Genomic DNA, 25,247 nt, shown 5'->3' on the forward strand with positions numbered 1-25,247 from the left:
AAGGAACTGTGAAATATAAATGCAGGAGTTGAGAAAAATAAAATAAATACAAGTAATAATTGGAAAGGACTCTATAGGGATGAACTGTTTACATTCTAAAGGGAGGAAGGGAACTAAAAAGTATCCCTTTAGAATCCTAACATCATAAGGGGTCACAGAGGTATTCAAATGAGATAGAATACCAAAAGTATTCAATCTCCAAGATCAAAACTCAGAAAGCCCTGTATTATGTCATAACCTCCTAGCATTCCATCTCTCCCTATGCCTTATCCCTTCTAAACCTATTCTTTGTCTGCCTTGGGATGTCCAATCCCTTCATCCTTTAGTATCTCTCAATACACCACCCTCTCCTTCCTTTCCATTCTCAAAGTTAACTAGTTTAAATCTACATTGTCAAACCCCAACCATCTCTCTCCTTGCCTCCTACTCATGTGCTAGTGATTAGAGCTGGAGGAAATCTCTCAAGGAAGCCAACTAGGTCCACTGCAAAATTATTCTCTAATCTCATTTGCACCTTTGCAACAGGAAGAAAATCCTTTTATCCTCAATGATTCTCTATCCCACACTCTACCAAGTCTTTTTCAAATCTTTGCTCTTCTTATACCTCTCACACCATTTCCTTCAGTCCTTTGAGGCTAGAAGGCTACTACTCAAACTCCAGTGGCTTCTTATTGCCTCTAAGACAAAATGCAAACTCTTCTGTTTAGTTTTTAATGCCATTTACAGCTTAGTTCTGGGGGCAGCGAGGTGGCACAGGCAGTAGGCCTGGAGTTAGGAAGACTCATCTTTTCCAGTTCAAAGCTGGCCTCAAATACGCAGTAGCTGTGTGACCCTGGACAAATCACTTAACTCTGTTTGCCTCAGTTTCCTCATCTGCAAAATGAACTGGAGGAGGAAATGGCAAACCATTCCAGTATCTCTGCCAAGAAATCCCCAAAAGAGGTCATGGAGTTGGACATGACTGAAAAACAACAACAAACAGTTTGGTCCCAATATATCTCTGCAGCCTCATTACACATTATTCCCCTTCCCAAAGTCCATGTTCTAGTCAAATTGCCTATCTTCTTGTTCCTCGCCCTTGACGCTCTGTGCTTCTTTCAAATGGCTGCTCCCCATGCCTAGAATGTTCCATACTGTCCTCATCTCCACCTCCTAGGGTAACTTCCTTCAAGATTCAGATTGTGGCTCAGGTGAAAGGTAGTGTGTACCACTTTCTATCCAATCCCTTTCCCGAGGTGTTTCATCCCCAACTGCTAGTATCCTTTCACTAAGGCTTTTATTTAACTACCTTGTATTTATGTTTTCCCCCATAAAATGTATGCTTCTTGAGGACAAAAACTATTTCAGTTTGTCTTTGTCTAGAACAAGCAGCTAGCAAAGAATAGGTACTTAATGTTTGTTGATTGATCTCTGAGAGGACCTTGCCCTTTACTTAGAAAAAGGAGACTATATCCTGTGAACTCCATTTCTTCTCATTCTGGAAGTCTCAAAACCACTTGATCAAAGGACCAGATCTCAAACTACACTGCAAAAACCAGTAATCTTCAAAATGACTTGGTACTGAGGGCAGCTAGGTAGCAAAGTAGATAGAACTCCGGCCTTGGAGTCAGTAGGACCCGAGTTCAAATCTGGCCTCAGACACTTGACACTTACTAGCTGTGTAACCCTGGGCAAGTCACTCAACCCCAACTGCCTCATCAAAAAGCAAAAAATAATTTAAAAAAAAAAGGCTTGGTACTGATAAGAAATAGAGAGACTGATCAATGGGAGAGGTTAATAATAATAACAATAAAAGTTGACATTTTTATAGCACCTATTACATTCTGGGTACTGGGCTAAGACCGTTCCAAATATGAGGCACACAATATATAAAATTTTTTTTAAAAAAGCATAGTAGCCTAGTGTTTGATAAACCTAAAGATTCCAACTATTAGGATAAGAACTCATTAATTCAACCAAAAATGTTGGGAAAATTGGAAAGCAATCTGGTAGAAATGAGGCTTAGACCAACAACTCACACCATATGACAAGATAAGCTATAAACAGGTAAATGACTTAAGACATAAAGAATGATATCATAAACAAATTAGAAGAGCCAGGAAGAAATAACCTGTGGATAGGAAAAAAAAAATTCATGACCAAACAAGCTCACAGAAGGTAAAATGGACAATTTTGATTACATAAAATTTAAGTTTCTGTACAAACAAGACCAATCAAGTGAAAATTAGAAAAGAAGCAGGTAAATTTAGGGGGGGAACCCCAAAACTTTGCAGCAAATTTCTCTGACAAAGATCTCATTTCTAAGATCTATAAAGAACTGATTCAAATTTATAAGAATAAGAACTTCCCATTGATAAAAGGTCAAAGAATATAAATAGGTACTTAAAAAAATCCTACCTATCAATAGCCATATAAAAATGCTCTAAAACACTATTAGAGAAATACAAAATTAAAACAACTCTGGGGTTCCGCCTCATACCCATCACATTGGCAAAGTTAACAAAAAAGAAAAATGACCAATGATGGAGGGGCTGTAGGGAAAGAAGCACCTTACCATACTGTTGGTGGAACTGAGAACTGGTCCAACCATTACAGAGAGCAATTTGGAACCATGCCGCTAAAGTTATTAAACTGTATGTACCCTTTGAATCACTGATAACACCACCAAGCCTATATCTTAAAGAGATCAAAGAAGAAAAGAACACACATGTACAAAAATATTTATAGCATCTTCTGGGATGACAAAGCCATTAATTGGGTACTAGCTGAACAAATTATGGTATATGAATGTAATAGAATACTACTTTCCTCAACCATGAAGAAATGATGAAGGGAACAGTTTCAGAAAAACCTGGGTAAACTTGTATGAACTTATCCTTACATTGAGCTTAAATTTACTTTTTTTTGCAACTTTAACCCATTGTTTCTTTTTTTCTTTGTTTGTTTTTTGCCTTTTTGGTGAGGCAATCTGGATTAAGTGACTTGCCCAGGGTCACACAGCTAGGAAGTGTCAAGTGTCTGAGGCTGGATTTGAACTCATGTCCTCCTCCTAACTCCAAGGCCAGAGCTCTATCCACTTCGACACCTAGCTGCCCTAAACCATTGTTTCTAGTTTAGCTTGGCCCCAGAGGGTAAAACAGATAGGTTTAATCTGTCATCCAAGTGATAGCCCATTTTCCACTGCAGTATGGAGTTCCCATGGATTACAGGATTCAATGTAAGGCAGTTTACCTTAATTATGGCTGAACTCCCTACCCCACTGTGAAAATGGAGCACTCTAAAGTTATCAACTTGTTAACAAAAAATCTAGATAAGCCAGAATTTTAAAAACGTATCAGAAAAGGAAGATGAAACCAACATTAGAAACCTCAATAACTACTTCCCAAATAAACAAATTCCTGGTCTCCTCTTACACAGATCAGTCCAAATACGGGCCTCTTTTATCCAGGTTTTTGTCTTCAAACTAGGGAAACAGCAAAAGTTTTAATTCTGTTTCTTCCCAGGCCAGCAGCTTCTTTTGTAGTCTGCTCTGTTCTAATTCTAATTGGTTCCAAGAATCAGGCCCTCCCGATCTTCCTCCACCCTGCTTTTCTTCCATCCTCTATCTCTTCAATTTGACAATACCTCATTCCAGAGAGAATAGCTTCCACAAAAGTTGAAATGCTCCACCTCCTGTAATGACATCCAACTCTTGGGGGTCTGAGGTCTTACAGAAAACACAGTTCCTGACGTAACTAGTCAGTATTGTGTGTGATGCACAGTGCAATGCAAATTCCCCTTCTTTTGACTTCTAACAAACTCGAACATAGCTTTTATGTCACTTTCCCTAATTTTTTTTTCCCCTCTCCAGTTCTTTCAACTAATCCTTTCATGGCATGACCTCAAAGTCCTTTACAATTCTGGTTATCCTCCCTTCTAATACTTTCCAGCTTACCAATTTCCTTCCTAAAATGTAGCATCCAGAGCATACAATAACAGACTATATATTATCTAATCAGGACTCAATCAAGAAGCACTTATTATAGACTGAGCCTTGTGCTGGGTACCATGGACACAAATACAAAACTGGGACAGCAAACTGATTAAAAGCAGGGACATTCTATTATAACTTCCTCTCATTCATGATGCTACTTCTCTTAAGGCAATCTAAGAGTATATTAATGTTTTGGTTTTTTTTTGACTGACGAAGAATAAGTGTACACACTCATGCTAAAGTTGTAGTCCACTAGGACCGGCCTAGATCAGTTTTAGATAAACTGCTATCTAGCCCCAGTTCCCTCATTTTATATGTCCAATGTTAACCATGTTACTCATTTGATATCATTTGTGAATTTGATAAGCATGCCAATTTATTATGCCTTTTTTCCAAGTTGCTGATAAGAAATGTAAATAGCAAGGCATTATGCACAAGTCCCTGACTTATTTTACTAAAGAACACTTTTATGCCACTAAAATGTGAATGCGTTGAGGGCAGGGACCATGTTTTTTGTCTTTCTTGGTATAACTCAGCCCTTAGCATTAAGCCAGATACACAGTAAGGATAATGCTTGTTGAAGGATTTCAAGTTGACTTCAAATCATTAATGACTATTCTTTGAGTGCAACCATTCAATTAAGCCCTAAATCATCTAACTGTAATATTGTCTAGCCTGTAGCTCTGTACACAGAACAGACTAAGCCTTCCTCAAAAGCTTTGTGAATAACAAGGTAAACCATATCTAAAGCACTCCACCAGTCTCCTATTTTAAAAAAAAAAAAAGGGAAAATTAAGTCTGGCATGACCAAATCTTAAAGAATCTATATTGACTTTCTGTGATCACCACATTCTTTTTTAGATGTTTGTTAATCATCCCTTTAATAATACATTCTAGATTCTGCCACAAATACAAGTTCAGCTCACTGGCCTACACTTTATTATAGATGCCAATCTGTTCTCCTTTCAGAAAAAGTGAGGGCCATCTCCTGTACTGATATATATCTTGCCACTGAATCCAGATGGCTTCGAGGAAAAAGTGAGGCTGGTGACTTTGCACAGCTCTCCCTCACTTAAATCCAATTTACTTGCATGTCATGGCATCACCTCCCTGATGTCATGGTCCTCTTTGAGAATGAAGGATAAACAATAACCTATGAGCAGTTATAGAAGCTGCCCCACTGGGACCCTACTGGAAATGGCCAGCTGGGGAACACAGCTCCTTTTTTTTCCTCTTCCTTTCTTTCCCTTCCCTCTGTTCACACAGGGTATCAAGGGGGTGCTCTGCCCAAAGGAACATCAATTTTGATTGCTGAAACCTTGAACAATATGTTGAGACTAGATTTTTTTCTTAAGGACCATGCCTTAAACCCAAATCACTCTGACTCTCATTGATTGGCCAACAATAGGTCCCAGGTCAAGCCCCACTTGGTCACTGTTCCGGCCCTGATTGGCTCAGAGTGAACTATAAATAGCAATTGTTTCTGTTTTGGCCAGAAACTAGAGCTTTTCTCCTCCCAGACTGATTTTTTTTAATTAGATAAAAGAGGCCATTCTTTGCCTCAATTTTTGCCTAGACTTAATCACTGAATGGGTGTTGCCTTAGTCAAACTGAGACCTGTTAAAAACCTTAACTTAAAAAGGCCATGGCATCCAGGGCCATCTCCAGTTGTCCTGATCTATATCTTGCCACTGGACCAAGAAGACTCTGGAGAAGAAAGTGAGGCTGGTGACTTTGCATAGCCCTCCCTCACTTAAATCCAATTCACTTGCAAGTTATGGCACCTCCTCCCTGACATCATGGTCCTCTTTGAGAATGAACAACAAAGTGAGGGATCATTTGCTTTCTCCAATACTATGGCAACTGTCCTATTTTCCAAAATCTTTCAGAGATCACTGACTATAGCTTAGCAATCACATTTGCCTCCTAGGATATATTTCATCTGGAACTGCTAGATTGAATCTATCAAGGGCAACATGGACAGAGATCTCTTACTATCTTGATAATTTGACTTCCAGCTCCTCACTGGCCATTTCTATTCTTTCCTTTCCAGTCTAGATCTCCTTGGCAGAGAAAACAGAATTAAAATAAACACTGAACAGTTCTACTATTCATCATATTTCAATTACTCCATGGCTAGATCTTCTCTCTTAACTGATCCTCTTTGATACTACCATATATATAAAAAACATAATTTATTTGTTGTAATATATATTTATATAACACATATAAATATAATATATATTTGTTGTTTTATATATACAAAACATAATATACTTGTTGTAATATATATTTATATAACATACAAATATATATTTGTTGTTTTATATATATATAAAACATATTTGTTGTAATACATATTTATATAATATACATAAATATAATATATATTTGTTGTTTTGTATATATATCTGTTGTTGTTGTCCTTAGTTTTCCTTCTAAGTAGCTCTTCTGGGTCTGGTGACTTGAATTCATTGAATTAATTCTCCTACTATCTCCCTACTTATTATCTTGATTAACTTTAATAGCTTGCTTGGTACCAACATCGCTGTATTTGACCTGAGTTTTGTTGCCTTTAATACTGTCTTTATTTACACTGTTGCGGTCATCATTTATATTGTTCTTCTGGCTCTGCTTTCTTCATTCTAAATCTCTTCATACAAGTGTTCCCACACTTCTCTGAATTCTTCATTTTTATGATGAAATAGTATTCTGTTACATTCACAAAGCACAGTTTGTTCAGATATGCCCCAATCACTGGACGCATATTTTGCTCTTGGTTTTTTGTTATTACAAATAAAGTGGCTTGTAAACTAGAAAGATATACTAACAGGCAGAAGTCCAAGAACTATAGCAGACATAGCAATTAATCGGCAGGCATTTATTTAACACTTATGCACTAGGTGCTGTTTTAAGTACTGAAATTACAAAAGTACCTGCCTTCTAAGAGCTGACATTCTATTGGCAGAGAAATATGGCAGAGGACACTTGGGTAAAGATCAGAGATAGAAACAGAAGTGATGCTACACCAGATACTACAATCTGAAGGGAAAGAAAAGGGATGAGTTCAAGAAATAGATCACGAGTCTAGCATGGAAGCAGGATAAAATAGCAATGGGGGACTCCAAGTTTCTAGATAGATACTGGAACCTTTTCTCTCTGACATACATTGTCAGATTTTTTTTGGATGTGCAGGGAAAAGAACTGGGAGGTACACAGGGAAATTTCAAGTGATACAGAAAACAGAATCTATAAAATCAGCACACTAGAATATTGGACTAATTCTAACAAGATGAAATTTAATGAGGATAAAGTGATTTCACTGGGTATAGGAAACTCCTGTGAGAAAACTCCCTTTATCAATGCAGGTGAATACCTTTTTAATTAATGAATTAATTCTTAGTTTTCAACATTCACTTTCACAGGATTTTGAGTTCTAAATTTTCTTCCCATCTCTCCCATCCCCCCCCCCCCAGATGATGTGCCTTATGATTTCCCCCTCCCCCCATCTGTCCTCTCCCCTTCTATCATCCCCCCCTCCATCCCCTTCCCTTCTATTTTCCTCTAGGGTAAGTTAAATTTCTATATCCCATTGCCTGTTATATGCAGGTGAATATCTTGAAGAGCTGTTTAGAACACTGAGTTTATATGACTTACCCAAGGTCACACTGCCAATATGTGGATACCAACTACATTTGGAATACTATGCTATAAGGAAGGGAACTGACACAATGAATAATATATCCAAACAAAAGTGATCATGATGGTGAAGGGCTTTAAGAGTATTTAAGAGTATTTCATATAAGGAACTGGGATGGCAAAGTTAAAGAAGACTTTGGAGTTATCTGATTGCTATTTTCAAGCATCTGAAGGACTATGATGTGAATTAGACTCATTCCACTTGGTCCTTCAGGGAAAAACTGGGATCAATAGATAGAAATAGCATATTTAGAATAGCATATTTAGGTTAGGTGTCACAAAAATCTTGCAGCTATCTTAAACTAGATTGGACTGTGTTGATAATTACTAGATTTCTCATTTTTAAAGTTCTTCAGGTGAAGGCTAGATGACCATGCCTTTGCATATATTGTAGTGACAATTCCATTTCACGTATGGATTAGACTAGACGGCTTCTGGGGTCCTTTCTAACTCTGAGAATCTATATTCTTTTTATCAACAGTCTGCCTTTGATTTCAAATAATGTTATTATCAAATCTATAAAAAAGGACCAAGTAGCAACTCAACAATAAAGTTTTGTGAAGGGTTATTATAATGGGTGCTCTGTCCCTAGTAAAACTAGTATACAGGAAGACACTAACTTCTATTGAAGCAGAGGGGATTTAAGTTAAATGGAATTTTCTTGGTGGTAGGAGACCCCTGTGAACTGTATTCCTCATAAGATAATGAAAGAGATCTCTTGGGCCACAATAAGCCATTCAGCTGGCTCTGGAGAGGGAAGAGGGAAAGGAGAAGGAGCAAGGGGGAAGAAAGAAGAAGGAAGGAGGAAGGGGGAAATGCCTTCTCAAGGTCCCTATACATCCCAACAGACGATTCTAAATCATCACATGGTGCTACTTGTCTATATCAATAATTTGTTGTAGCTTCCTACATGGAGAGATATATCATGCTCAGGAGGGATTTACCACCAACAAATTAAATAATAGTTTACATGAAAGAGTTTTACGTGCATCATCTTGTTTCAGTTTTACAAGTGTTATTATGTCTATTTTATATATAATGAGCTGAGCCTACTTTGCCAGCAGCCAAATAGTAAGTGACAGTCAGAATTCAAAGGGAGGTCTGATTTTAAGACTTTAAGAAGTTCCTTCTACTACACCAAACTGCCGTTCCATAAGCCTCCAAAAGCTTTCAAGGTACTACGGCAATGTGGAGTAGCCAGAAAACTTTCAAGTATAGTCCTAATCAGATTAAAATGTAACTGGGAAATGTTTAACAAAATTAAAAAAAAAACCATAAACAATGTTAATTTGTGGTTTTCTAAATCAATATGCAACTTGCAGGGATCCATTTCTATTTGACTTTGACATTCCTAACATTGACATTATACAACTCATCCTCACATTTTATATATACCCACAGCTTTTCCCTTCCAGTTAAAATTTATTTTAAAATCTACCTTAGTTTGTCAAATCAATATGTTCAGGATAGCTTACTCTAGGTACTCAGATAAAAAGACCCTTGCAAACACTAAATATGAGTGTCAATATTTACCTTATTATCCATTAACCCCATGACTCAAGCCTTACTATTTTTTTCCACTATCTTCCAATTCATTTTGTGGTATACTTCAGGTCCAATCAATGCTATTTTTGATCAGCTTTTTTTTTTGGGTGAGGCAATGGGGGTAAGTGATTTACCCAGGGTCACACAGCTAGGAAGTATCAAGTGTTTGAGGCCTGATTTGACTCCAGGGTCAGTGCTCTATCCACTGAACCACTTACCTGCCCCGATTGGCCAAAAAAAAGCCAAAGATTGAGTCCAAACTCAATATACACAATGATAGTAAAAGGATATGCTAACATTACTTCATTACAGAAAAAGAATCATTGTTTACCTTTCAAATAGCCTTAGATTTGAGTAGGTTTCATTTCCCAGCAGCCCAGCAAGGTATCTTTAAAGCTGAGGTAGAATAAGAAAAAGGGAGGGTGGGGGAGACTGAAGGCAAAGAGAAGGGGTAGAAGAGAGAGAATTCGGAGAAACTTAGGAGGGTCTATAGGAGCCAATGTAGACTGAAATGAGTAGAAACAAGAGAACAACTTAAAATAAAGCATAAAGGAAAATGCTGAAGAATCAAACCGTAACCTATTTTATTGAATTAAAAGTGAGGTTATCCTTCCCTCTTTCAGTGGAGGGGTGACACATTATTGATGAGAAGCCAGTCAGTAAGCATTTATTAATCATCTAATGTATCCCAGTTACTATTCTAAGTATTGGGATTTCAAAGACAGAAAGTGAAATAAAGAGTTCACGTGTTCAGAGATAAATATATGCAAAATAAATAAGAAATAAGGCATACATTTCCAGACATGATTAATTTGTTTTGCTTAACTTTATTGTAAAGGAAGGTTTGGGAGTTGGGTAGGGAAGAGAAACTGGGAAATAAGAAAAACATGAAAAAAAATCAATTAAAACATAATTTAAGGCTGGTGACATTCTCTACCTGGAGCCATATAAAGATAACCCACCAAAACTCAGAGAAATTCTTGGGAGCATCCGTTTCTGAGACATGGATTAGGCCCATACAATAGTCACACTGTAGGTACTAGGACTGACTGCTAGGTAAAAAGTATCACAAAATGCTGTCACATTGATCTGGAGAATTTCCTATCTGAATCAGGGAACTGAGTATAGTCTGCCCTGGCAGTGATTTACAGAGTGCACAGTGAACCACCAATGAAAAAGTAAAAAGGCTGCTTCTTCTAGTGCAGACTTGGGTAGGTTACCTCACCTCCTAGCAAGGAAGTTGTATGAAACTTGGAAAATCTGGAAAGGTATCTGAAAAAGAAACAAACATTATAGCCAACTGAATGGATGGAAAACAACCACCAGGAAAAAAGAGCTGGGATTATTTAGTATGAAGAAAAAAATCATGGCAATTTAATTGTCTCCAAGGACATTAAATAGCATGAATGGTAGACAGAACAATGCTGGTATAATACCACTAAATAGCAGCTGCTGAAAGATACAGAAACTCTTCTGTCTCTTCATGACAGAGAGAAAATGGCTCATATTACAGCAGGGGAGATTAAGAGTAAATTTTTCATCCGGTGTCATGGAATGTATTTTTTTTTTAATCAAACAAGGTGGCGAAAATTTCCTCTGAAACTCTAGAAAGACTTCCTCTAAACGCTGTACTTCCACATACCTTTTTTAGCAAAACCTAAAGTTCACACCACACCAAAGAATGATCAAGAAATCCAATGCAAAATGATAGCAAATGATTTCTTCCACCCCAGAAGTGCACAAGAGGTCAGCCTATATCCCTTGGGATATAGGAAAAGGGACCCCCTGTCCCAAACCAATACAACTAGAGACTTCCAGGAATACATACAGCGTGGAAGACTGTCCCAATTCAGCAAGAGTGACGGGCTCCTCAGAGAAAAACACAGGATGGTCAAAAAGCCCCGAGGTGGAGACCTCCCATGGAAGCACTAGGGAACCGCAGAGAGCAGTCAGTATCAACGACCAGCAAGCAACACCACAGCACTGAACTGGAAGACGCTAATCCTACTGACAGAGCTTCAGGACCCTCTCTGGCGTTTCAGGATAGGGTGTGGGGGACCTCAGAGTCCCTTAGGCCTGAGGTATCTTGATTTGAGGAGTAGATTGGTTCTGTTCTGAGGGTTTGAAGGGCAAAGAGAAGGGAAGGGAAGAGAGACAAGGCATGCTAGGGCACAAAGAAGGAATAAAGGGGTGGGACTTGCTATTTCTCAAAGAGTGTGGAAGAAAACAGCATGGAGGGAACGGTGGGGAGAGTAGACTTCAGCTGAATTTCACTCTTACCAGTATCAGACAAAGGAGGGTTGAACACACCCACACCCATAGACTTTGGTGTAGAAAGGCATCAAACTCAACAGGGAAAAAAAGCAGGGGAAGTTGGACTAAAGAGAAAAGTTAATACCAAGGAGGGGAAGAGAGGCAAAAAAAAAAAAAAATTCCTGAACTGAAGGGAGGAAAAGAGAAAAAGAAAAGAACTAGAATTTTAAGGGTATGTGTATCTTACATTGACTCTCAGACAACTGGGGAACAGTTGGAAAAATTGTGGTATATGATAAAATGGATATTACTGTGCCATAAAAAGTACAAAAGAGACATTTTAAAAGAATTCTAGGTAATAAAAAAGATTAAAGTGAGCAGAAGCAAGTAAATAAGCTTTGAAAGACTTTGAAAGACTTAAGATTTCTGATACAATGCAATGACTGACCAACCATCATGTCTCAAGAAGATCTATAGTGAAACACTGTTACCAAACTCCTAAGGGAGAGGAGGTGCAGAAAGAAACACATTTTTGGACATGTACATTCATTTTATTTCGCATGTACATTCATTTTATTTCAGTATGGATATTTGTTACAAGGGGTTTTTTTTTTCCCTTTCTTTTTCTCAGTTAATTGGGAAAGGGTGATAGAGAAGAATGGAGAAGCAATAATGATGTCAAGAAAAAAAGACCACTGAAACACTTTTTGTTTTAATGTACAGAAGTGAATGGAAAAAAGGTCAAATGGAAACACAGGACAGTTTTGAAAACTGTAATTTTCAAATTGCAGTATAATTTATTACATATTATATACATTATTATAGAGAATCTTCTTTTTGTGTTCTCCCATGTGTAGAGAAATGTCCTCTTTTTTGATGTTTTAAGTTAGAATTTTTTTAGTGTTGTATAAGCTAAAAAGGTTAAAAATTTATGTTGACCAGTACAAGTACAATGCTAGCTAGAAGCCTTAGTGGCGGACATTTGTTACAATAAGATTCCAAAAGGCAGTTGCAAAACAAAAACAGCAACAAAAATACTGTTCAGGACACAGCTTCTCTTTGTGGAATAACTAATCTTTCTGGAAGACTGGTTATGATACAATTTCCAGCTTTTGCTAACTAGACTGGGCTGCAGTATTAAGGGGTAGGTTTTTTCCAGAGCTAGTTTCTCATTCTTTATTTCATTCTGTACACCCTAGATCCCAGGATCCTTTAAACAGGCAGCGGCAGATTCTCACACTCTACAAAATCTATTCCTAGAGAACTTTATCAGTCCTGTAACAAATCCAGTACTCAATGGACCTCCAGATAAAAGTCAAACTTCCATTTTCAGTATACTCATCAATGTCAGGAGGTTCTCATAGAGACTACTCTGAGTTACTTAAAAAACAAGCCACAGAGTTCCCCAACAAAGGAAATGGGGAGATTAAGAAAAGCAAAGTAACAACCAAATAAAATAATTCTCCAGAATCATACAACTGATTGGAAAATTCATAGAGGGGATGGGACTCAAAAGATGTAGGTCTGAGACAGACCAAAAAGGAAAGCATTTAAAGAATGGTAAATAAATAGCATCTTTTTGGAGGATAAGAAGCCTAGCCTAAAGAGGATAGATAAGTTCTGTTAGGGATAGCTGAAGTGGCAGGAATGTAAGTGAAGTTAACAGACAAGGAGGAAGAAAATAAGAGGATGTGATGAAAAAAATCAATATGACATATATAATCCGGTACTGATTTAACTACCAGTATCTTGTTCAGGAGGTCAAGCTAGAGAATACTGCTGCAAGCTAATTAAATGGCTTGACTTCACTTCTGTTCAAGGAATGTTCACAGATGCCAAGTACAAACTCCCATATTATAACAAGAAATGGCAAACATAAACTCATTCTACTGTGATAATCGCAACACAACACAACACTATCTTGTACATCTATGGTTTTGTTTAAAATTTAGGTGTCACAAGCATTAGGGATATATTGGTCTATAGATTTCTTTCTCTGTTCTGGCTCTCTAAGGTTTAGGTATCAAGATCATATTTGTGTCATAAGGGTAGGGTAAGGGTTTTCTTTTTATATCAGAGTAGGATATATCCATAGATGCAGAAAAAAAACTTTTGGCAAAATACAATACTCATTTCTGTGAAAAAAAAAACACTAGAAAACATAGGACTAAATGGACCTTTCCTTCATATGGTAAAGTACTAAATAAAACCAAGAGTCATCATTATATGTTATGAGGATAAACTAGAGGCTTCTCCAAATAAGATGAGGAGTAAAGCAAGAATAAGCATTATCATTACTATTTGATATGTGTTAGAATTCTATCTATAGCAACAAGACAAGAAAAAGACATGGAATAAGCATAGGCAAAGAAGAAACAGAAGCTGTCATATTTTGTAGATAATGTTTGAAAGAACCTTAGAGCAGGATTTTTAACCATTTTTGTGTCATGAACTCCTTTTGGTGGCTTGTTGAATCCTACAGATCTCTTCTCAGGATGTTTTAATTGCAAAAAAAAAAATACATAAGAGTACATAGGAAATCAATTCTATTGAAATATAGTTAGCAAATTTTAAAAAACACAAAACAAGTTTATGGATTTCAGGTTAAGAACAACAACTTCACTAAAGTAGTAGGATACAAAATAAATACACATAAATTCATCAGTATTTCTGTATATTACCAACAAAAAACAGCAGGAAAAGACAAAAAAGATAAAAAAAAAAACCAATTCAAAGTAACTACTTGGGAGTCTACCTACCAAAACGTACATAGAAACTACATGGATACAATTACAAAACACTCTTTAAATAAAGATAGGCTGAAATAATCGGAAAAATATTAATCACTCTTAGGTAGGTCAAACGATATAATAAAAATGACAATACTACTTAAATTAATTTATTTATTAAGTACAATATCAAACTATCAAAGGATTTCCTTATAGAGATAGAAAAAATAATGAAATTCATCTAGAAGAACAAAAGTTCAAGAATCTCAAGGAAATAATGGAAAAAAGTAGGAAATAACTATCAGATCTCAAACAATACTACACATTGTAATCATTTAAATGATTTGGCACTGGTTAAAAAATAGAGAGGTAAATTAGTAGAACAGATTAAGTACACAATATGTTGAAAAGAAAAAAAAAAGACAATAGTAGCACAGCATTCAATAAACTCTAAAATCCTGGCTACTAGGCTCACTACATTGGGATTAGAACAACACCTCACACTACATACCAAGATAAATTACAAATGGCTACATGACTTAGAGATATAGAGTCTTATCATTAAAAAAAAAATTGAAGGATTAAGGAAGTAAATATCTATTGAATAAGGGAAGAATTTATGACCAATCAGGGAACAGAGAGAAATCACATTAGATAAATTAGCAATTTTGATCAGATAAAATTGAAAAATAAAATGGACAAAATTAATGCAATTAAAATGAGAAAAGAAACAGTTAACTAGGCAAAATTTCTGCAGTAAATTTCTCTGATAAAAGTCTTATTTCCTAGACATATAAAGAACTGATTCAAATATATAAGAGCTGTTTTTCACTAGATAAATGGTCAAAGGATATAAATAAGCAATCCTCAAAGGAAGAAATCCAAACTATCAATAGACATAGAAGAAAATGCTCCAAGTTACTTAATAATTAGACAAAATTAAATAAAAGCAATTCTGAGGTTCTACCTCATACTCAAATTGGAAAAAATGACAACTGGTTGAGAAATTAAAGAAAAACAGGCACATTGATACACAATTCTATCCTGGTTCTCCTACTAGTAAGTCAATAAGCATTTATATTAAGCTGCTCCACTGTGCTAAATCCTGGGGACATAAAGAAAGGCAAAAAGACAGTCCTTGCTCTCATAGAGCTCATGGAGCTGGGGTAGAGAGCATGCAAACAACTACATACCAAAAAAATGTCCACAGGATAAACTGGACATAATACAGGGGAAGAACTCACATTCAAAAGACTCAGGAAAAGCTTCTCATAGAGGATGGGATTTTAGGTGGGACTTGAAGAAGTTGGGGAAGCCAAGAGGTGGAGATGAGGAGGGAGAGCATTCTGGACATGGCGAACAGCCAGTGAAAATGCTCACAGTCTGGAGATAGGAGTCTCTTATGACAGGAGCTATAAGGAGGCTAATATCCGTGAATTGCAGGGTATTTGGGGATAATGAAGGTGTAAGAAGACTGGAAAGGTAGGAAGGGGCCAGGTTATGAAAGGTTTCAAATGACGGAATATTTTATATTTGAACTTGGAGGTGACAAGGGAACCATTGAAGCTTATTGAATAGGATGGTGACATGCTCAGACCTGTGCTTTAGGAAGATCACTTTGACAGGTGAGAGGAGGATACACTATAGTGAGGAACAACTTGGGGCACACTGTCTTGTCTGTCTTTGTTACCTCAGTGCTTAGTACAGTTCCTGGTATTTAGTAAGCATTTAATAAATGGTTCTGGACTAACATTTTTGGTGAAGTTGTGACTTGGCCCAGTCATTCTGGAAAGAACTTTGGAATCATACCCAAAAAGTCACTTAACTGTGCATACTCTCAATCCAGCAATCCAACCATTATGACAATACAACAAAAATGAATCAAAGAAAGAGGAAAAGGGCCTCTATGTATGCAAATATTTTTAGTAGCTCCTTTTGTGGTAGCAAAGAACTGGAAACTAAGGCGTCACTTACAGAATGGCTGAATAAAAATAACATAAGTATGTGATGGAATATTATTGTGCTCTAAGGAACACTGAAAGGGAATTTCAAGGAAACTTGGGAAGATCTGTATGAACTCATGAAGAGTGAAGTGAGCAGAAACAGAAATATAATTAATAAAATAACAACACTGTAAAAATGCACAATTTTGAAAGACTTAGGAACGCCAATTGGCCAAATGTCCAGTCAATAAATTATGATGAATTCTATCCATCACCTGAATGATAAACTCAGTATATAGGGACAAACATTTTTGGATTCCACACGGCCAACGTGGAACTTGTTTTGACTATGCATATTTGTTACAAAGATTTCACTTTCATTTTTTTCCTTTTTCATTGGGGTGGCAGTAAGGGGAAGAAAATAAATGCTTGTTCATTGAAAAAAGTTTTAAAAGTATATATTTGATATTCAGGGAGTGAAAAGGAATTAAGGAAACAATCTAAAGAAGGTGGGAAACAAAAGGGAAAACATCTGAAAATCCGCAGATACCTGCGAAATATAACAAATAAAATATAATATTCTGGATACTAAAATTGGCAGAGATTTCTATTAGCAACCTACCTGGAGCCATCTCAACAATAGCACAACCAAATGAGTAACAACCAAGTATAAGATATTATATTTGGTAATAAAGACACATTGAGAAAATGTGGTCCTATCTTTTCCCAACCTACAAAATGTGACTGAAGTAGGAGTACATCAGAGGTTACATATATATAGTAAGTAAAACTTCCTTTAAGACTGAGGATTTTTGTTGTTGTCTAAGTTTTTATGTTAATGGAAAGAAACAAAACAAAAAAGGAACTAGAGCTGGTGAAGTATTATTGCTATTAGAAATTATAATTGTGCCAAAAAAATTTCTTCTAAAAAAGAAAACTGGGGCTTGCAAGAATGGACAAAAGAACCTGTTAATATGTAAACAATCTGGGGCAGCTAGGTGGCGCAATGGACAGAGCATCAGCCCTGAAGTCAGGAGGACCTGAGTTCAAATCCAGCCTCAGACCAAACACTTGACACTTACTAGCTGTGTGACCCTGGGCAAGTCACTTAACCCCAATTGCCTACAAATAAAAAATAAAATAAAATAAATATTTAAACAATCTGCTTTTCCTTAGCTCATGGAAAAATAGAAACCCTAAAGAAAAAATGGAACGCAAGCCAAGTTGTACCTACCATTCCGTCACTCTGTTCTCCATCCCTCTCTAATCATCCCAGTGCTTCTAACACACCTTTCTTAAATCTGCTGTTATCTTGCAAGCTGGAGGCCAAATACAGGAAGCCTAACTTTTCAGCTTCTTACAAAGTAGCAACTATGGAAGGACACAATGTATTTATTATAAGATCCTGTTGTCATCACCTGTACAGGAGGCTACCTCAAGTCTTCATTTCTGTTTCACCATCTACCATAAGGCAAGAGGACCAGAGGCGGGCTCGGCCAATGAACATTTGTCCCATACTGTACAACATGTTATCCCAAAACAATGTCCCACAGGTATTACTAACCATAATCTCATGAAGGATCAGTGCCCAAATAGCTAATCCTTTTGACTTTTGATTATTAAGTTCCAACTCTACCACCACTGAAACATATCACCTGGTTCTAAAACTGCATCTCCTAAGGTCCCCAGCAAAGGAGGCAGGCAGTGAATTTGTTCCCACACTCAGTGAGTTTTCCCTTTAAAGACAAGCAACAGCTTATAGGCAGCTGGCTTCTGCTATGAACCAGTCATCAAAATGAAACTCACTTCATTTACAAAGGACAAAGTTCAGCGCTTTTGGATTAAAAAAGAAATTGCCACACAGATGAATTCAAGATTCAAGAATTGCTGCTTAATTTACTATAAATGGTAAGATTTAAAAGAAAAGCAATCACTCAAGGGGCACCAAGGCATGTGAAGTTTGTTGGGTTCCAGCAGTAGTGGGGGAAGTTTGTCCCAGTCAGCCAGGTAGCTCACTGTTCACTGTAACAAGAAAAAGTAGTTTGACAGAAGACAGAAAACATAGTAGGGATTGCAAGGAAATAGAATTATTTTCCTCTCTCATCACCCTCCCACCCCCACCAAAAGTGAGAGTCCTATATCCAAGAGAAAAACTCCAACCTTGAGACCTTCATTTGGATCAGATTTAGACAGAAAGAGAGAACACAAAACAAAATACAAAGCAAACAAAAACAAAAAACCTGGAGATATATCTTTAACACCTTTCTAAAGGACTCTGAAGCAGGGTAGCAAATCTGACGTTTTCAGAGAAGTGGCAGTTTATTTTTCTTCCATAATCAGAATTTATTCTTACATTATACACTCAATAAACTGGAAGTTTCCCAATTAATCAAATGGACTTGTACCCCTGTGCTGTCAGCACACTCATCTCACCTAGCACACTATCACACACATCAATCTCGTCTTATGTTCCAGGCAAAGTTCTTTTTAACCGTACCACGAACGTAACTATCTTCCCTTCCTGCCTTCAGAGTCTCAGCACAAACTATTACAAATGCAGAGGGGTTCATTAAATTACATCATTAAAATTGCCTCAGTTTCCATTTCCTCCTAGTTAATTCTGTCTTCCAAACAGTCAATGTGATCCCTGATTTAGTCTCCTTCCCCATCATCATCTTTATTGTATCAATTTGTACATAATTATGTAAAACACAGATTTATGTTTGGTTTTCTCATTACAATAGACTGTCCTCTGAGGACAACACCATGTCTGTTCTTCCCAGTGTATCCCGTGTACCATTTGTAGTGCTATATACTTGTAAATAATCAACAAGTAACTCTTCAGTAATGAAACTATGTTTCTGAGGAAGGGGAAAATATCAGGGCTGGAATTTCAGGGTAAGACTGCAAGGTTGCTCTGATACAAACCTGCATCGCGGGGAGTGGAAAAGGCAAAAAATTCTGGAAGAAAAGCAAATCATATCAATAAACTCTTGTACACAGCTCACAAATAGTAGCAATCACCATAACAGAGCAGTGTGGTTCTGGGACTCACACCTAGCCAGAATACTTTGTAAGAGTGGGAGAGGAGGTTTTCCCCAAGACCAGAAGGTAAAGAAAGAACAGCAAAGGAAATATATTCAGGTAGAAAATCATGAAACAAAAACTATCATGGGAAATACTGAAGCTATCCATAATGCTCAGCACTGTAAAACTAATTTCCTTGAAGTGCTATCTCACTCTACTGGTCCTTCTATTGTATGCTATGGATCTCTCGATCTATTTCTAACAAACTGCCCTTCATTCTAGCACCTTTTTTCACCCTAGGATTGCCTTCCACCTCCTTAAAATCACAGAAGCCTGGACCTTCCTTTAAAGACACTGAATCCCACCCTCCTTCAGTACTTGCTGGGTTTTTTTTTTTTAAACCTTCTCTTTTTTAAAGCCTTTCCTAGTCCTCAACACAGTAGTTCGAACTCATCAATTTATAAAGATCTCAGAAGCCAACCAACCAGTCTTAAGCCTTTCATTTTACAGAGAAGGATGCCAAGGCCCAGAAAAGTTAAGCAATCTACCCAAGGTCACACGGGTAGAAAGTGGAGAGGGGTTCTCTGAGTCCACACCCGGTACTCCTTCCAATGTACAGTGAGGGAGAAGTCAGCAGTCCTTATAGGATCCCCCTTCATTCAAGGACCCCTTCTTTACTAGGGCAGAATGTAGATTGCTTGAGGATGGGAACTGTTCCACTTTTACATTTGTTATCCCCACTGCCTAGCACAATACCTGCCACACATAGGTGTTTAATAAAAGCTTGTTTTTGATTAATCACCCCCCCCCACTCTTCTAATTTCTTGTTGGAGACTTCTTTGGGTTAAGTCCCAACTTTAGCTGTGTCCTTATGGGAAGTTACTTAACCTCTGAACCTCAATTTCTTTGCATTTCTTTTCCTTAAATGGGGAAGATACTTGTATGACCTATTTCAAGGAATTGTTGTAAAGAAAGTGCTTTGTAAACTCTAAAGTGGCGTATAAATGTGAAATCACTAACTAATAAATGAAGGGAACACTATATATTGTTAAGATACACTAATGAGAAAACTGAAGAACCTGACAGAAGGCTGAAGCATAGTGAAGAGTATTTGGATGAAGATCAATGGAAGAGAAATATTGGAGGCAGAGCCAAGATGGTGGAGGGAAAGCAGTGACTTGCTGGAACTCTCTCCCCAAACCACTCCAAATACCTATAAAAAATGGCTGTAAACAATTCTAAAGCAGCAGAACCCACAAAAAGACAGAGTGAAACAAATTTCCAGCCAAAGACAGACTGGATGGCTATTCAGAAAGGTATATGGTGCCGGGCTGGGAGAAGAGCGCAGTGCGGCATGGGCGCACAGGCAGCAGTGACCCTGGAGCAGGCCTCAGAGGACTGAATCACAGGCAGCTGTGTAAGTTTCCAGACTTCTCAACCCACAAACACCAAAGACAACTTGGAAGGTCAGTGGAAAAAGTCTGTGACTGCAGTGAGAAAAGGAGCTAGGTCTCAGCCGCCCCTGAGGGCCACGGCTGTTCCCTGAGCTTCCAGCCCACAGACTGAGGGGGAATCAAGTGGCTGATCAGAGGGGGACTGCAGGGATCTCTTTGCCAGTGCTGAGGCAGGAATCTCTTGCTTTACCAGTGCTTGGGTCTGGGTCACAGTTCTGAGGGGCGGTCCTGGGGCGAGGAGGAATGCTGGAGTGGTGAAGCTTCTTGTAGCACTAGAGAGAAAACACCTCGCCCCTCGCACCTTGGAAGAACTGAAAATTTTCAGGTCCCTAGAAGTATCTCTGAAAACAGCTGTACAAACCCCTGAAACTTGGGACAGTACATTCTCCACATTGGAAGCAGACTTTTACCTTAACAAAGAGTTTAAAACTCAAGTAATTGGCCGGGATCATAAGTAAGCAGCACAAAAAGAGTCAGATTATATTATCTTACTTTGGTGACAAAGAAGATCAAAATATACAACCAGAAGAAGACAACAAAGCCAAAGCTCCTACATCCAAAGCCTCCAAGAAGAATATAAATCAGTCCCAGGACTCAGAAGAGCTCAAAAGGAATTTTGAGAAGTAAGAGAAGTAGAGGAAAAACTTGAGAGTTTTGCAAGAAAATCATGAAAAACAAGTCAACAGCTTGCTAAAGCAGACCCAAAAAAATACTGATGAAAATAACACCTTAAAAAATAGCCTAACCCAAATTGCAAAAGAGGTCCAAAAAGCCAATGAGGAGAAGAATGCTCTAAAAAACAAAATTGGCCAAATGGAAAAGGAAGTCCAAAAGATTACTGAAGAAAATACTTCCTTTAAAATTAGAATAGAGCAATTGGAAGCTAGTGACTTTATGAGAAATCAAGACACTGTAAAACAAATTCAAAAGAGAAATATTATCATAATTGTCCTGGCAATACATTGCAAATCCCCCTGGACTGTAGAAGGAAACAGACAAGGAGTTCAATTCAAACCTGGCATGGTAGTATGATCCAGTAAGTGACAGGGGATTCTAATGATCAGGACATCTCCTATATTTCTCTCCACCAAAATCAAATACGTAATTTGGGATTTACATTAATGAAAATTTTATCCTATGAAAAATGTGGAAAAGTAACAAGAAATGCTGTTCTGATGAATAAGGAAAAACTGACTAATGAAATAAAAGTGATGGGAAACCTCAATGGAAGTGACATTTCATCTTAAAATGTGATAGAAAAGAAAACGGAACATAGTTGGACATGTATCCTCTATTTTAGGAGAGCTGGAAAGAAGTAATTATCAAGGTCTGTTTTCCATTTTCTTTTTATCTCCAGGGTCCAGTGCTTTGCACACATAAAGCATTTAATAAATGCTCAAGGAATTGCTCTTCCTCTTCCAGGAAAGTCTGTGCAGTGCCTTCAGTATGCCTGAGGCACCGAATTTTGCTCTCTGGGTTAATTGTCCTAGAGAGATCTAGTAAATTCTAATTAACAGGATAGGAAAATCAAAAAAGTTATTTAGTCTAACCCATATCCCAACAGCAATGGACACTAGAATAGAAACAAAGTCTCTCCTTTTGTAACTATCTCCCCATTCCCTATTCTCCAACCATGCATTCTGGGGCCTTTTCATCCTCAGGAGAAGTAGATAGTAATTCCACCAAAAGTTCTTTCTCCCTCTTTAAAGATTACAAAGAAAAAGTTAAACGAAACTGACAAGACATAAGCAACAAGTGTAATAGTGTCTATCTTCCCACTGCTTTTTCAACACTATTTCTCCCTTTTTATCTTTTTTAAGAAAAAATCTCAGAGGGGCAGTTAGGTGGCGCAGTGGATAGAATACTGGCCCTGCAGTGAGGAGGCCCCGAGTTCAAATCCAGCCTCTGAAACATAACATTCACTAGCTATTTGACTCTGGACAAGTCACTTAACTCCAACTGCCTCACCAAAAACAAACAAACAAACAAACAAAAAAAAACACCAAAAAAAAAACCCAAACCTAAATCTCAGAGATGATTTGGAACTTTTTTTTTTTCAGATGGTTCTCAATAGTGTGCATTTATTCTTTTGACCATTTATCTATGGGCTATGGTATAATCTAATATGGAGAGAATCAGGAGAAATCTACCTTAGATGACAGACTTTTACGGCATTGGCAACTAAAGGCTATTTTAAATGCTTCTCATATTTTTATATATCATGTGCTGCTTCTCACAATCCACTAGCATTCTGGACCTGTAAAAAGTTTATCACTATCCTTTCCTCTCCCTCTGCCCTGCCCCCACCCTTGTTATTGCCTCTGTATGAGTGGTTTTTTTCCCCACTTCTAAGGCCCTAGTTTATACACTCATGAATACCTAGTATTTATTAACTAAATATTATCATTTTCAGTATTGCTGAAATGGATACTATTCTATCTGCAACAGTATCCTTGTTTGTCATGCCAAGTAGAGCACTTAGAAAGTCAACAGTCGGGGAGGTAAGGGTCAGAGCAGTCTGGACCCTGAAAAGGTTAGATGTCTGGTTGTTTAACCTTTCACTGAAGAATGGATTAAGAGACAGAATTAGAATTTACTGCACACTCCTAACTTTTGTTTAATAAAATGAGCCAAGGGCCTACTGAGCAGGCCAAACAAGCAAACCCCCTCCTCCTTACCATGCTAGGAAGAGGTGATGAGGAAGCCCAGCCTGCCTAGAGGCAGAGGTATATATGAGATGACATTTACAGGTACCAAATGACTGTATGACATCGTGCTCTTAAGGAAGGCTGCTGTTTTCTCATTTCTAAAGGCAGATGCTCAGAGAGCTTGTTTATTTACAGATTATGCAAAGTTGGGGGGTGGGGGAAGGAACATAGCCAGTGGAGAGGTTGGGGATGGTTCAGTTACATTTCTCATGTTAGTACTGGCAGCCTCAGCATCAACAAAAGACAAACTCTGCACAGAATCAGACCAGAGGAAATTCTGATTAATAATTATACCTGAAATATTTTTGAGAGCTTCCTTTTCCTTGCTAAACTAAAAGTACTTTCACAGATAATCCTTTACTGAACCTATCTTAACGTTTTCATTTGAAAGATTCTACATGCGTGTCATATACTGTACCCCTGTTTACTAGGAAAGATCAAATATCATCTTCATTTTGGAGATAAGAAAATAAGAGACCAATGAGTGGCCCAGGGTTATCTAGTAAATCAATACAAGAAACGAAACTCAAGTTGAGTATGTCTAGAATGCCAGCCCATTATTTTGTCTAGGACTACTGTTTCTCAAAATGCCATTCCAGGAGGTTCAGAAACGAAGGGATGAGTAGTCCATGAAGGTCTTAAAAGTGATCATGATGACAATGACAACCAACATTCATGTGGTACTTTACGTTTTTTTTTTCTTTAAGGCAATTGGGGTTAAGTGACTTACCCAAAGTCACACAGCTAGTAAGTGTCAAGTGTTTGGTCTGAGGCCGGATTTGAACTCAGGTCCTCCTGACTTCAGGGCCGGTGCTCTATCCACTGCACCAACCTAGCTGTCCCCATGTGGTACTTTAAAGTTTACAAAGTGATTTTTATTATAATTCTGAGGTAGTTGGTACAGGTATTATCCCCATTTTAAAGATGAATAAAACTGGGTGACTTGTTCACGATCACAAAGCTATTAAGTGGTAGAGCTAGGATTTAAACCCAGTTCTCACTCCAAGTTTAGTGCTCTTTTGAGTATAACACGTAACCTTAGTGTTCCAAGCATCTTGTAGCCAGAAAACTGACCACTATGTTCATTCTGCATGTGGCACAAGAAATGCCTACTTCACAACCCAATCAAAGGAATACTAATCTCCTTGCTCTAAGATATATGCTCAGAAATCTGCTCACACTTATCAGCTCTACTAATGCAACTGCAAGCAACTCAGACTAGGAGAAATCTCTAATTGCTTCACAGTAAATATAACTTGCCTCTTAAAAATAATCGTAGCATAGTGGATAGAGCACCGGCCCTGGTTTCAAGAGGACCTGAGTTCAAATCTGGCTTCAGACACATAACATTTACTAGCTGTGTGACCCTGTGCGAGTCACTTAACCACATTGCCTAGCGAAAAAGAAAAAGCAATAATAATAATAATAAAAATAATCATATAAAGTCAGGCTACATTTTCTCTACCTTCTATATCCCTTGCATGTAGTCAACATTTGATTTTTTAAAAAGATTTTAAATTTTTTAAAAAACCATAGACTGACCAATTCATCAAATTAATAAACATTTGTTAAATGCTTATTATATGCCAGGGATATAGTCCTACAAGAGGATACAAAAACAAGTAAAAAATGTGGACTTTTGCTTAAGGGATCTACTAACTATTTGGGGAACTTAAAAGTGAAAAGTTAGACAAGAATAAGATTTAAATAACTTCAAAAAATAGATGTCCTAGGGAGTAAATTATTAATTACCAAATGAATTACGCAGCCAATGGCTGAAGAAGTTTAAAGGAGGGGAGTGTCCCTTCAGGCTACTTTAATGAGGAAGGCCTAAACAGAAGGAAGGAGGATTGGATATTCCCAACAGCTGGAACAGAAAGAGCAACAGTAACAGATTGAGTTTAGGCGGTAGTGAG

At 37.5% G+C, this 25,247-nt stretch overlaps 1 protein-coding gene across 1 annotated transcript in view; it reads right to left on the minus strand.

Moving 5' to 3' along the window:
* MICAL3 (microtubule associated monooxygenase, calponin and LIM domain containing 3) overlaps positions 1-25,247 on the minus strand; it is a 240,384-nt gene that overhangs the window by 185,724 nt on the left and 29,413 nt on the right. The gene's annotated exons all lie outside the window — the stretch shown is intronic.

The sequence above is a fragment of the Vombatus ursinus genome, unplaced genomic scaffold (assembly GCF_900497805.2).
Source record: "Vombatus ursinus unplaced genomic scaffold, bare-nosed wombat genome assembly UNPS02012082.1, whole genome shotgun sequence".
Taxonomy (NCBI): domain Eukaryota; kingdom Metazoa; phylum Chordata; class Mammalia; order Diprotodontia; family Vombatidae; genus Vombatus; species Vombatus ursinus.